Here is an 11,804-nt window from a genome sequence, read left to right on the forward strand (position 1 = left end):
TTATTTCTGATAGACTTATTCTCAACACTATTAATGTTTGCATGACTGTTATGACAGGTCATTTATTAATTTATAACCATTCATTATTAGGAGGAAAAAAAGTACAATCTATGAAAATATAAGTTCCAAGTGAGATGAATCATTTCGTGCCTGCAGCTTTTAAATGTTCTTATTTACTGGCTCGACATCATAAGCTTTTGAAGCCGGGGGAGCTGACTACGATGAATAGGATGAAAAACAGATATTTTAACACATTTCTGAGATTCTCTGCAAAACTTTCAGGATACAATTGATTTTCTATTCACTAAGAGTGCTCTGTGGTTATATGGTATTTTACTGCACTTTGAAGATCAATATAGAATATTTCAAGACACTGTTAAAAGTGAGAATATTGCTGTGATATCTGGAAAATGAACAGAGTTCATCACTATTTGTCAAAGCAGTCTCGTGTGTTTGAAAAGTGTTCTAAAAAAGCCTAAGTTATGAGAGTTTTTTGGGGGGGGGCTTGGGCAGGTGAGCTGTCAGACATTTGCTTGCAGACTTGCACCTTTGCTTATTGCTGTTCTTATTAGATGAACAGCTTTTCAGTCATGTTAGGTGCCAAAGAGTGCAGTAGACTGGCAGATAACAGTAGGCGTTCTGGACTGTGTACCCTCTATCCCTATGTATCCTCCATTCCGTATGGCGTACTCTCACTCACACAGAGGAAGCCAGTAATGCTTTTCTGATCTTAAATTGAATCACTTCAATTGGGATTCTCCCTCTTCAAGTGGTAGGTGCTTTAGGATTGGGGGTTCAGAAGGATGGGGTTGGGGGGGGGTAATGTATTAGCAAGCATGAAGAAATCAATTTATTACTGATTGGAATTATCATACCCAATCGACCTTGGCAATGTTCAAGACAGTGAAGTGGAGAAAAACCTAGTCTGTTTTTGAATGAAATTACCAAGATTGGCAATAATATGAGCAGCGAACTATGGCAGAGTCATCACAAGGATTATAAATCAAAACGGTGGATGTCATAGCTACATCCTGTAATAAAAAATGTTGGAGGCTTGGCGCGACACGCCCGGTGTCGCCAAGATGAAAACTCATGTCAGAAGTCTGAGTAGGAAAGAAGCTTGTTTTACAATCTGTGGCTGTTTCCTGTAACCTATACATATCAATTTAATGAAGTCGTTAGAAAAACGATTAGATGCAACATTCTGCTCTATAATTTGTATCGATTCGCAGCAATAGGCTTATGCTTTCCTCAAATTGCTTTTCCGGAGTACTTTGCATTGCTAAGGGAACTGGGAGCAAGTTCAAAAAGAGTGTTGATATTGAGTCCTGGCCTGTACCCCCTCTGTTAGGTAACTATTCACCCAGCTGACTCTGTGTGTCTCTGTACACTGTCTCCTGCTCTTGGAGTAGGAATGGAGCTGGATATGACACACATCAGGCTACACAATGACATTGAAGTACTGTACACTAGGACAAGGAATTACAGAATGATGGAACCCATTTCCCCTTCCACATTAACACATATATATCGTCATACAGACACTGAATCATATGTCTGAGTTGAGAAAATTCTACTTTCTAGATAAAAATGTACTATGAAATGTATGTGTTCCACTGTGCACTTCGTCAATGCTTATTTTAAATGTGTGTAAATTGTAAGTCTTTTTTTGATCTGTAATGTCTTTTTCGTTATGTGTCGGACCCCAGTAAGACTAGCTGTCGCCACTGGCGTCAGCTAATGGGGATCCTAATAAATCAAATCAAATCAAACCTACCAACCAAAAGTGGCGTGCGTTCTTTTGATCATATTTTAAGTTACCTGAATTTGTTCCTTTCTCACCTGAATTTAAAAGTCGTTTTTGGTAGCTGAACTAATGAGCATCTAGTGGCGTAATTTATGCCCATATTCATTTGCAGCTTCCCATCTAATGTGAAGTTGTTTGGTTCAGCTTTTTAAATAGAGCACTCTACAGGCTTTTACGGGTTCTCTGTTGAAAGAGGAGATGGCTACTGTGTTGTGGACATAGATGAATGAACGTGCAACAATCCCCTAATGAGTATGACCATAGTCCTATCCCAGTTTTATCCCAGTGTTATTTTATGTAAAAACCTGCTAAATGCTGCTAAGATATATAGCGAGTGCCATAAGTTATCTATGAATTATTTCACATGCTCTCTGGTAATTTATTCAATGAATACGCCACAGTAGCTAATTCGTTTCCTCTGTGTTTTGTGCTATGATTAATACCTAGTCCTCAGTAGCCTATCATGTCCATTTACTTCACCAGGTCCCGGCCTTTTATAATTGACAGTAAGTACCTATAATATCTTGATATCATCTTTTATCATTTCACTGACGGAAAATAAGACTGGTCATTTTCATCCCGGCAGCGTACGGTACACGTTCCCCTCTCGTTGCTTAGCTCTTTGTCTGTACGTTCCGTTTTCTAACAGATAATAAGGCTTTTTTGTATTCCTTTAATAACCTGTGTTGCTCTAGCCTGTAAGTGTTTTATGACTATGTCACTCCACACTCCATTACTTTTTGAAAGATCGATTTTCGTCAATCCAGAAGCCCAGATATTTATAATCGTGCAAACGATCAATGAGGGCACCGTTCAAGGTACGTATGCGTAAATCATCAAATACATATTTATATGATTTTGAAAATAACATATACTTGGTTTAACCTGCACTAAGTACCAATTTCAGTTCAACAAAGGATTTCTGCAGGGTAATAAAGGCAGATTGAAGCTCTGACAGAGCCTGGTCAGCTGTGTGGGCAATAGCATACACCACTGTGTCATCTGCATACAGGTGAAAGTTACCATTTATTTTGCAGATAAAGCAAAATTGTTAATGTAAATAGTGAAAAGAACTAGACCAAGAATCGATCCCTGTGGGACAACCTGATTTAACCAATGATGTATATAAACCCTCGATTGCTGATGCTATGTATTGGCCATTGAGAGGCTTTGAAGCCACCGGTCGGCCATATTAGCACTCCCCAGTAGGAGCAGTCCTCCAAAGGAATGAATGGAATTCTACAGTATTTCAAATAAATGTTTCAAAGACAAAATTACACGTATTTAAGTATTTTTTGTTGTAATGGGGACAGTAACATTACTACTTTCTAAAAAAAAAATGCATTTTTTTTTTTAGAAAGTACTAATGTTACTATTTTTTTTTAATGTTTAGCTCACTTAATATAATTTAAAAGTATGCTTTAAGGTGTCTGTAATAGAATACATGTATCAAAAACGAATGTAGACATCAATAAATGTATTTCTATAGCTTCCAAAATCTTTTTTTATAATGGAGGAGGAGTACCAAGATGGTTGCGCGGTGGCTTCGATACAGCACCCCCTGTCAGTCATCCCGGGTTTATACTGTACACGCAATTGGATTTAACGTCTTCAGTAAATACACACTGTCCTTTAATTAATTTTCAAACCAGCTGCACATGGCCTGGTCCAGGTCAATTGAATGAAACATACCAGAAATGAGCCTGTGGGATTTCCATACAAGTAATATAAGCTAGTTATAAGAAAAAGAGCTAATTGAATTGCCTTATTGGTTGCTAAGATGGGAACCTGCTAGGTTATGAGAATTTACTCATAGCAGGGTTGAAATTTTGCATTACTACAAAAACACAGACAACGCTGCTTAAAAAAAAAAAATGAAAAAAAATGAAAAAAAAGAAGAAAAAAAATGCATGAAATGAAATGTATGCATTCACTACTGTAAGTCGCTCTGGATAAGAGCGTCTGCTAAATGACTAAAATGTAAAATGTTAATCTCAAAGCACTCTATCTCTCTCAACTAATAATTTCACTGAAAACCTCCCATTGACCCTAGAATTACGAGAAGCACTTATTTGGAAAGTGACCACAATTCCTCCATAGAAAGTTACCTTTCCAATTTTTTGGGGGGAAAGGTCCTTGAAATGTTTATAATTAATACTTTGGAGAAATGTATTGATTTAGCCTTATCACGGCTGGCTGAAGCCACAGACTGTGCTCATGCTGGCCGGCGCTACCAGAGTAGAGTATATACCCCACCCCGTGCTGCAAAGACACTCAACAATCAGTCCAGGTGGAGTTATCACCAACCACATGAGTAATGCCTGTTGGAACCACCTGAAAGACGCTTTCAGATGAACCGTGTTCAGCTGCTCACAACAACCCTCAGTGTGCTGACTGTGCACCCAGGCTGCAGGAGATTTAGGCTTATCAGACCAGAACAAACCACTCCTGTGTCATTGTGGCGTGTTTAGTCACTGAGGGATGGTTACTCCTACTCCTCATTGTTTAGAAACAGTTCATGTACTGAGTGGATCATTACATAGCAGACTCAAGTGCTTCCACATGCCTACACGCAACTTGTGTCTAACAGACTCTCTGTCGAGGATTGGAATTTTGGTAAAGAGGCTGGGAAAACAAAGACTTGCCTACAAAAGAGTGCATGCAGCATGCTTCCATCTGGTGGGAGTCTGCTCAGAGTCTCAAACAAGGAAGTGTGGAACTCATTGGGGAATATGTGCGCCAGAGAACCAGGAGCGAGAGAGTCTTATTCCATTCATGTATCAATGACAAGTCCATTCAACATTTGTTTTATTTTGTCTTTAGAATTAATATTATTAAGTGCCTATTACAGAGATAATGTGTTTCTGATAAAGATAATCCATCAAAACCAAGTTTTTGCTGTATGAACGGTTTCCTGTAATTTTCATCAAAGGGATGAGTTAATGAAAGTTCACGACCCCAAAAAAAGCACTTTGCTGATTTACAGCGCCATTTGTCTGGTCTGTTTAATTAAGCCAGATTTCATTAGCACGTCTATTACACAGAAACAGTGTGATTTAAGAGGTTTACCAGACAGGTGTACAGAGGGAGAGTGTGTGAAAATGACATCCTGTCATGAAAGGTTCGGGAGGTCTGGAGTGGAGGTGGCTCAGGAACCAGAGATATATCAAGTAACTTTACAATAATGGGCTCTGTAGGCTATACCGTTCATTTACTCACGATCATTGCCAAGGGCTGCTCAGACAGTATGCCCAGAACGATAACTACTCATTGGGCTCTTGTGGCAATTAAGTAAAATATGAACTTTCTTTTTTCGCCCCATTTCAAACTAACACTTCCCGGAATTTAGTTCTAAGGCATATATTGATCAGCTTTTTTTTTTTCTCCCTTGAAATGATTTAGAATGCAAAGTCCCGTCTCGAGATGCCCTGAACGCTCCTCTAGTCAGCTCTGACAACAGACAGCAGATACATTCATCTCAGCAATGAGAGTTGTTTTGAAAAACAGAAGACACTTCTTGAATCGCTGCTTACAGTGAATAAATATTGAACTCTGACCATAATTATGATGATATTACTGTATTCAGGAGCGTATAAAACCAGGATGAGCCATGACTAGAATACAGTATGAAGTGGGTGAAACAGTTTGTACATAGGGCAGCAGTCTCTAAGGTGCAGGGTAAAGTCCGGATGGTACCAGACTAGAACAGTGACTAAGGTTCAGGGCAGGGTATTAGGAGGAGCCCGGCTAGTGGTGACTGTTTAACAGTCTGGTGGTCTGGAGATAGACGCTGTCTCTCAGTGTCTCGGTCCCAGCTTTGATGCATCTGTACTGTCACCGCCTTCGAAATGGTAGCGGGGTGAACAGGCCGTGGCTCGGGTGGCTGAGGTCCTTGATGATCTTCTTAGCCTTCCTGTGACACCGGGTCCAATAGATGTCCTGGAGGGCTGATCGCACCATCCTCTAGAGAGCCCTATGGTTGCCAACGGTGCAAATACCATACCATGCGGTGATACAGCCCGACAGGATGCTCTCAATGGTGCATCTGTAGAAGTTTGTGAGGGTCTTAGGGGCCAATACGAATTTCTTCCGCCTCCTGAGGTTGCCACGCTGTCTGTTTGACGGTTTCAAGTTGTCGCTGAGCTTTTGACCCTCTCCACTGTAGGCCTATTGATGTGGATGGGGGCGTGCTCTCGCTTCTATCTTCTATAGTCCACAATCAGCTCCTTCCTTTTGTTAACATTGAGGGAGAGGTTATTTTCCTGGCACCAATCCCCCAGGGCTCTTACCTCCTCCCTGTAGGCTGTCTCATCATTGTTGGTAACCAGGCCTACCACTGTTGTGTCGCCATCAAACTTGAGGACTGAGTTGGAGACGTGCGATGCCACGCAGTCATGGATGAACAGGGAGTACAGGAGGGGGCTAAGCACCCACCACTATGGGGCCCCAGTGTTGAGGATCAGTGTAGCGGAGGTGTTGTTTCCTACCTTCACCACCTGGGGTTGGCCCGTCAGGAAGTCCAGGACCCAGTTGCACCGGGAGGGGGTTCAGACCCAGGGCCCTGAGCTTAGTGATGAGCTTGGAGGGCACTATGGTGTTGAAGGCTGAGTTGTAGTCGATGAACAGCATTCTCACATACCACAAAGTCAGAGATTACGTGATAAGTGTAAAAACACTGCAGTGCATCAGACGATTACAGAAGATAGAGGGCAACAAGTACAGTGGAATTTAAGAACATACAAACTGGTGGATCATTATGGACAACTCCCCCAGGTCAGCAGAGACATTTCCAGAGCACCTCTCCTGCGGTCGTTCTACCTCTGAGATAAAGAGGTGGTTTGGTCTCAGGATGTGAAGGGGATGTGGGAGGGACACACAGGGACAGAAATAGCTGCTGGGATTAGAGGAGGTGGTGCTGATGGGTTGTGTGTGTTTGTGGGGATGGGGGGGGGGCACAGCTGGCCATGTGGAGGTGAGAGAGGGGATAACAGGACACAAAGGAACAATCACATAAAGCCCCCGCCGAGGGTGCCAGTCAATAGATAGAGGAGAGATAGATGGAGAGGAAGAAAAATATCCCAAACTGGACAGTGGCAGCAATAGAGAGAGCTGCTTGTGGCCTTGTTCGCAATTACTGTGCTAAGTGTGGACACAGAACAGTAACATATTACACAGTACCAACCAGTCTAAGAGGAGCCTAGTCAGAGGACGCCTTAGAAACCCACCCAAACAAGGGTTAGGTTTAGGGCTACACTCTTACACTCCAAAAGGGTTCTTTGGCTGTCCCAATAGGAGAAACCTTTTTGGTTCCAGGTAGAACCCTTTTGGGTTTCATGTAGAACCCTTTTTGTTCCATGTAGAACCCTCTCCTGAAAGGGTTCTGCATGGAACCCAACAGGGTTCTATCTGGAACAAAAAATGATTTTTCAAAGTTTCTCCAATGGGGACAGCCAAGGAACCATTTTAGGTTCTAGATAACAACAACAACAAAAATTCTAAGAGTGTAGGGTAACGGTAGACCAGAGATGTGGACACAAACCTATGGTTAGAGATGTGGACATGAAGCTAGGCTTAGTGTTATCTAGTAATGGTAGCTAATACACTTATTCACACTGGGACAATAGTGCAAGCCCTGACAAGTCACTGAGTGTTATGATTTTTATCCATAGCTGTGGGAAGTAGGGGTGCTGATAAATCAGCAGCCCTGATAAATCACAATAAATCAAATAATAATAATAGTAATAATAAATCAAATGAAAAAACATTATTGCACTAGGCCTTTATTACTCCTGTATGATCGGAAACAAAATACTAGTCAGCAGAGAGAAATTCTTCACCCTCAGTATACAGTGTTTCCCAACCCTGGTCCTCCAGTACCCCCTACAGTACACATTTTTATTGTAACCCTAGACAAGCACACCTGATTCAACGTGTCAACTAATCGTCAAGCCCTCAATGAGTTGAGTGAGGTGTGTTTGTCCAGGGCCACAATGAAAATGTTTACTGTAGGGGGTACTCGAGGACCAGGATTGGGAAACACTGCTCTAGTAATCCTCAAATACTTTAAATGCTTTGTCCGGGCACACTGAGACGATCCTACGTTAGAGTCCTGGTCGACAGCACCCACCCCCCAAGACATTTTCCCACGGCCTTGCCTTTATCCCTTTGTCTCAGTTTAGGTCTGGAGATGAAGCAACCCACCCCTGGAACGTAGCCTAAGCAAGATGTGTTCATCAGAAGAGTTCATACTCTATGACACAGAGATCCACCTATTGGTAACATCACTGCAATCTCTCTTTCAAGAGTTAAAAAAAAAACAGGTGTGCCGTCGTCAAACACACCAAATGTTATAAGGACGTATAATCTAAATACACCTTGCAATGAAAAGGAATCATGGTGTAGGTGTACACCCAAACACATTGGTACATTGAGATAAATACTTTTTGTCCCAGAAAACTATTTCACATGGAACGGCTTAATATTCTGTGCTTTCACACAGGCTATAAAATTGTATTAAAGGTTATTTCCCCGTCACTGCCTTCTTTAAAACAGAGGACAATATTCTGTGCAGAAAGATGCTGCTGTCCACCGCTACCATAAAAATAAAAATTGCCTGCAGGATATGGTTATATTCTGTAATCAATTATCTCGGGGACAGACTCGCAAAGCCAGCTAAACTAGAAGAGAGCCCTAATCGATACACAAGACCAGACAATGAGATGTCATATTCAGGAGACTTAGATGACAAAATGCCATCCTTTCAGAGAAAAGCATGCCTGGCTCTTGCTTTCTATCCCATTACTGAAGAGCAAGCATCTCTCCCTGAGTGCTTGCTACCTGTAATTGTGGCGGTGCTGCGAGGAGTCATTAGTGTGGAAAGGAGACAACAGTGTGTGTGTGTGCGTGCGTGCGTGTGTGCGTGCGTGTGAGTGCTTAGAGTGCTGATATTGCATCCCCTACTGCCTGATCATTTGCATTTAATAAAGCAAAAAAACATTCGTACCCGAAACTCATGAATTGTTACGATTTCATAACATGAACAAAAATGGCCTACATCTGACAAAACATACACAGAGACATACACACACTGCAGAAACGTTTGTAAGATCTGTAAAGTTTTACGTGCCAAAGGCTTACATATTTCATCACTGTCCTGGCTCGCCATGTCTGCCCTCCCCCTCTCTCTCTTCCTCTGTCTCTCTCTCTCTCTATCACTCGCTTGCTCTCTCTCTCCCCCCCTGCCCTTCACCTCTCCCCCCTCTCTCTTCACTTTACAGGTCTTCACATTACTGTTTAATCAGAGCCTCTCCTCTGCCAGGTATATTGAACTGTAATTACAGTTTCAGTTTCTTATTAGCAGATAAGACTTTGATAATGGGCCCTGGGAGGGAAACCAAACCTAATTAATTCTGCCCAAACAAGGTGTCTGGCTAACTCTCACCGCTCCCATAATACACTGGAACAAACGGCTGTTGAGATCAGTGTCCCAGAACAGATAAGAGGAAAACTGCAGCCCTCTACTGGCCTGTCCCCCGTAGTTTACAAAGACAGCCATCTAGAGCGGATGGCACCCTGTCATCATCCTGGCTCAACTGAACCAGTGTCTGTCTCCCCATGTGGCTTTGAATCTAACAAGGACATCCAATTCTCTCTCAATGAATGACATTTGCTATGAGGCAGTGGCTTCTTTCCACCATCTCTCCATTTGGTCCTGCCAATTACAAGGAGACACTCAGGCTGCGTTCCAAACGCAAAGTAGACAGCCCTTGGCCCTCTGCCATCAGCTCTTGAATGATGTTTCACATGTTTCACATTGTCACATCCGAGTATAACTTAAGTGTTGCTTGCCCAAGCGAGGGAGAGTGATGATCTAAGAGGCAACGTCCTTGATGGAAATCTTGGAAGTTGTGCCTAAAAACAACCAACCTAAAGCTATTGATGTACCTAGAAAGCTAACCTAACCTGAGTGGTGTTTCATTCTTTCTGTTCCTTTACCGGATTGGTTCTGTTTTGCACAGTTGAAACAAAGAGAGGAATCGGCGGGAGCTAGCCACCCGGCAGTTCCTCTCTATGGACAACGATTCCCGTTATTAGGACGGAGACATAAGCATCTCATCACTATATCCATATCTCTGGCCTTACTGACTCCCAGCTGAATGAGGGTTGGAGGATAAGAGCTAAAAAACATGAATTATTCTTACAATGACGGCTCAAAAAATATGACAAACTGAGAAAGACACTGGTAGTAGTTATTCCTTTTTGAAAATTGTTCACTCAGATTATATTGAACATTTTAAAATAAGTCTCATAATTGAGCATTGGGCGATTACATTACCAGTAAGCCCTACATGAGATATTTTCCAAAAATGACTGATATAGCCTATTTACTCATAGAGGGATAGTTAACCTAGTGGTTAAGCGTGTTGGCCCAGTAACCAAAAGGTTTCTGGTTTGAATCCCTGAGTGGGCTAAGTGACAAAATGTCAATGTGCCCTTGAGCAATGCGCTTAACCCTAGTTGCTCTGGATAAATCAGGGTTTCTTGAACCCAATCCTGTTTTGGCTTTTGACCTAGCACTACACAGCTGATTCAATAACAAACTTATCATCAAGCTTTGATTATTTGAATCAGCTGTGTAGTGCTAGGTCAAAAACCAAAACGTGCACCTGGGGGGCCAGGACCGAGCTTGGGAAACCCTACGCTAAATTACTAAAAAAGATTGTGAGATAGGAGAAAATGTTAGCTGAATATTCAGAAATAAAATTCAGGGGAGGTTCTCTTCTGCACTGTCAATTCGGTAAATGTGAAGGAGGAGTTAAGATGGAGTGTCGCCTTGTTAATATTCCGGATAGGATCAACTTCAGAGAGCTAGCTAGCCACGCCTGCTACGTTAGGTTACAAGCTAGCAAATGTGCCGTAGCTAGCTGCTATATGTTTCACCGGGGACTGTAAATAGCAACGTGCACATCCAAAAGCAGAAGTTGCGTCACAGGCTTTCTTCCTTTTCACCTGAAAACCGATTGTCTCTGATTTTTGCTGATGAAACAGAGGGTGCGGTTTCCGATACTCCTGATAGGTTGATATTTCTTTAGGGGTGGGAGTAGAGAACGTAGACAACAGCTGTCTGGTATCATAATCCCTTGACACGGTAGCGAGAGATCAACCGATCTGTTGGTTTATTACTGTTGGTCCTGTTATTAGTGTTTTAAGAAATCCAGTGATAACCTGCAGGAGCTCGTTAAATTCTGCCTGTCCGTTGCAAACGACCTAATATGATCGGCACATTGGAGTTTTGAATGATATCATCAGTGGCCATCATGTCTAGCTAGCAATTAGCAATTTCGCACATTTTTATATTTTGTGACATTTGTTGGGTATGGTTACGAATAACTCAGAATTGTCAAATATTTTGTTTACAGAATTTTGCAGTTTGAGTTTGTTTGTTCATTGTTAGTGCTATCCGGGATCCTTGGGACGTGTCTACCCTAAACCCTAACCTTAACCCTAACCATTTTACATTTCAACTTCATTGGGGTAGGGCTGTCCCAAGGATCCCAGATAGCAAGGATATTTGTTCATCACAGCCTGATTTTACTATGAAGTGAAATAGAGTGGTGAACATAGTGATCAGACTGGTTCCACCAGGCTAGCTCGCTGCCATGCCCTTTTTTCCCCTCTTTTAGATTGGCACACTGTGCTTTGTGACAACAGTAAAAAAAAAAGTGTTTTTACTTTGTTTTTGTAGCTAAAGAATCTCTGTAGTTTTACCTTCCATTTTTAAAACTGAAAAACACAAGTAGGCCTAACCTATGTGGAATTCTCCATAAAAATACATTCTTAATACACTGCGTTAGAGCAGCAATTTCCCCTGTGTTCCCCATTCTCTATCAAAACGCAAAGCCTCTGAACAGTTTGAGCCCTGTGCTCTGATCTTTTGCTGAGTTCCCCAATTTCATAATTCTCATTTGTTTGCCTTTCAGTGATTGCTCATTAATTA

This window comes from Salmo trutta, chromosome 17 (genome assembly GCF_901001165.1).
Source record: "Salmo trutta chromosome 17, fSalTru1.1, whole genome shotgun sequence".
Taxonomy (NCBI): Eukaryota; Metazoa; Chordata; class Actinopteri; order Salmoniformes; family Salmonidae; genus Salmo; species Salmo trutta.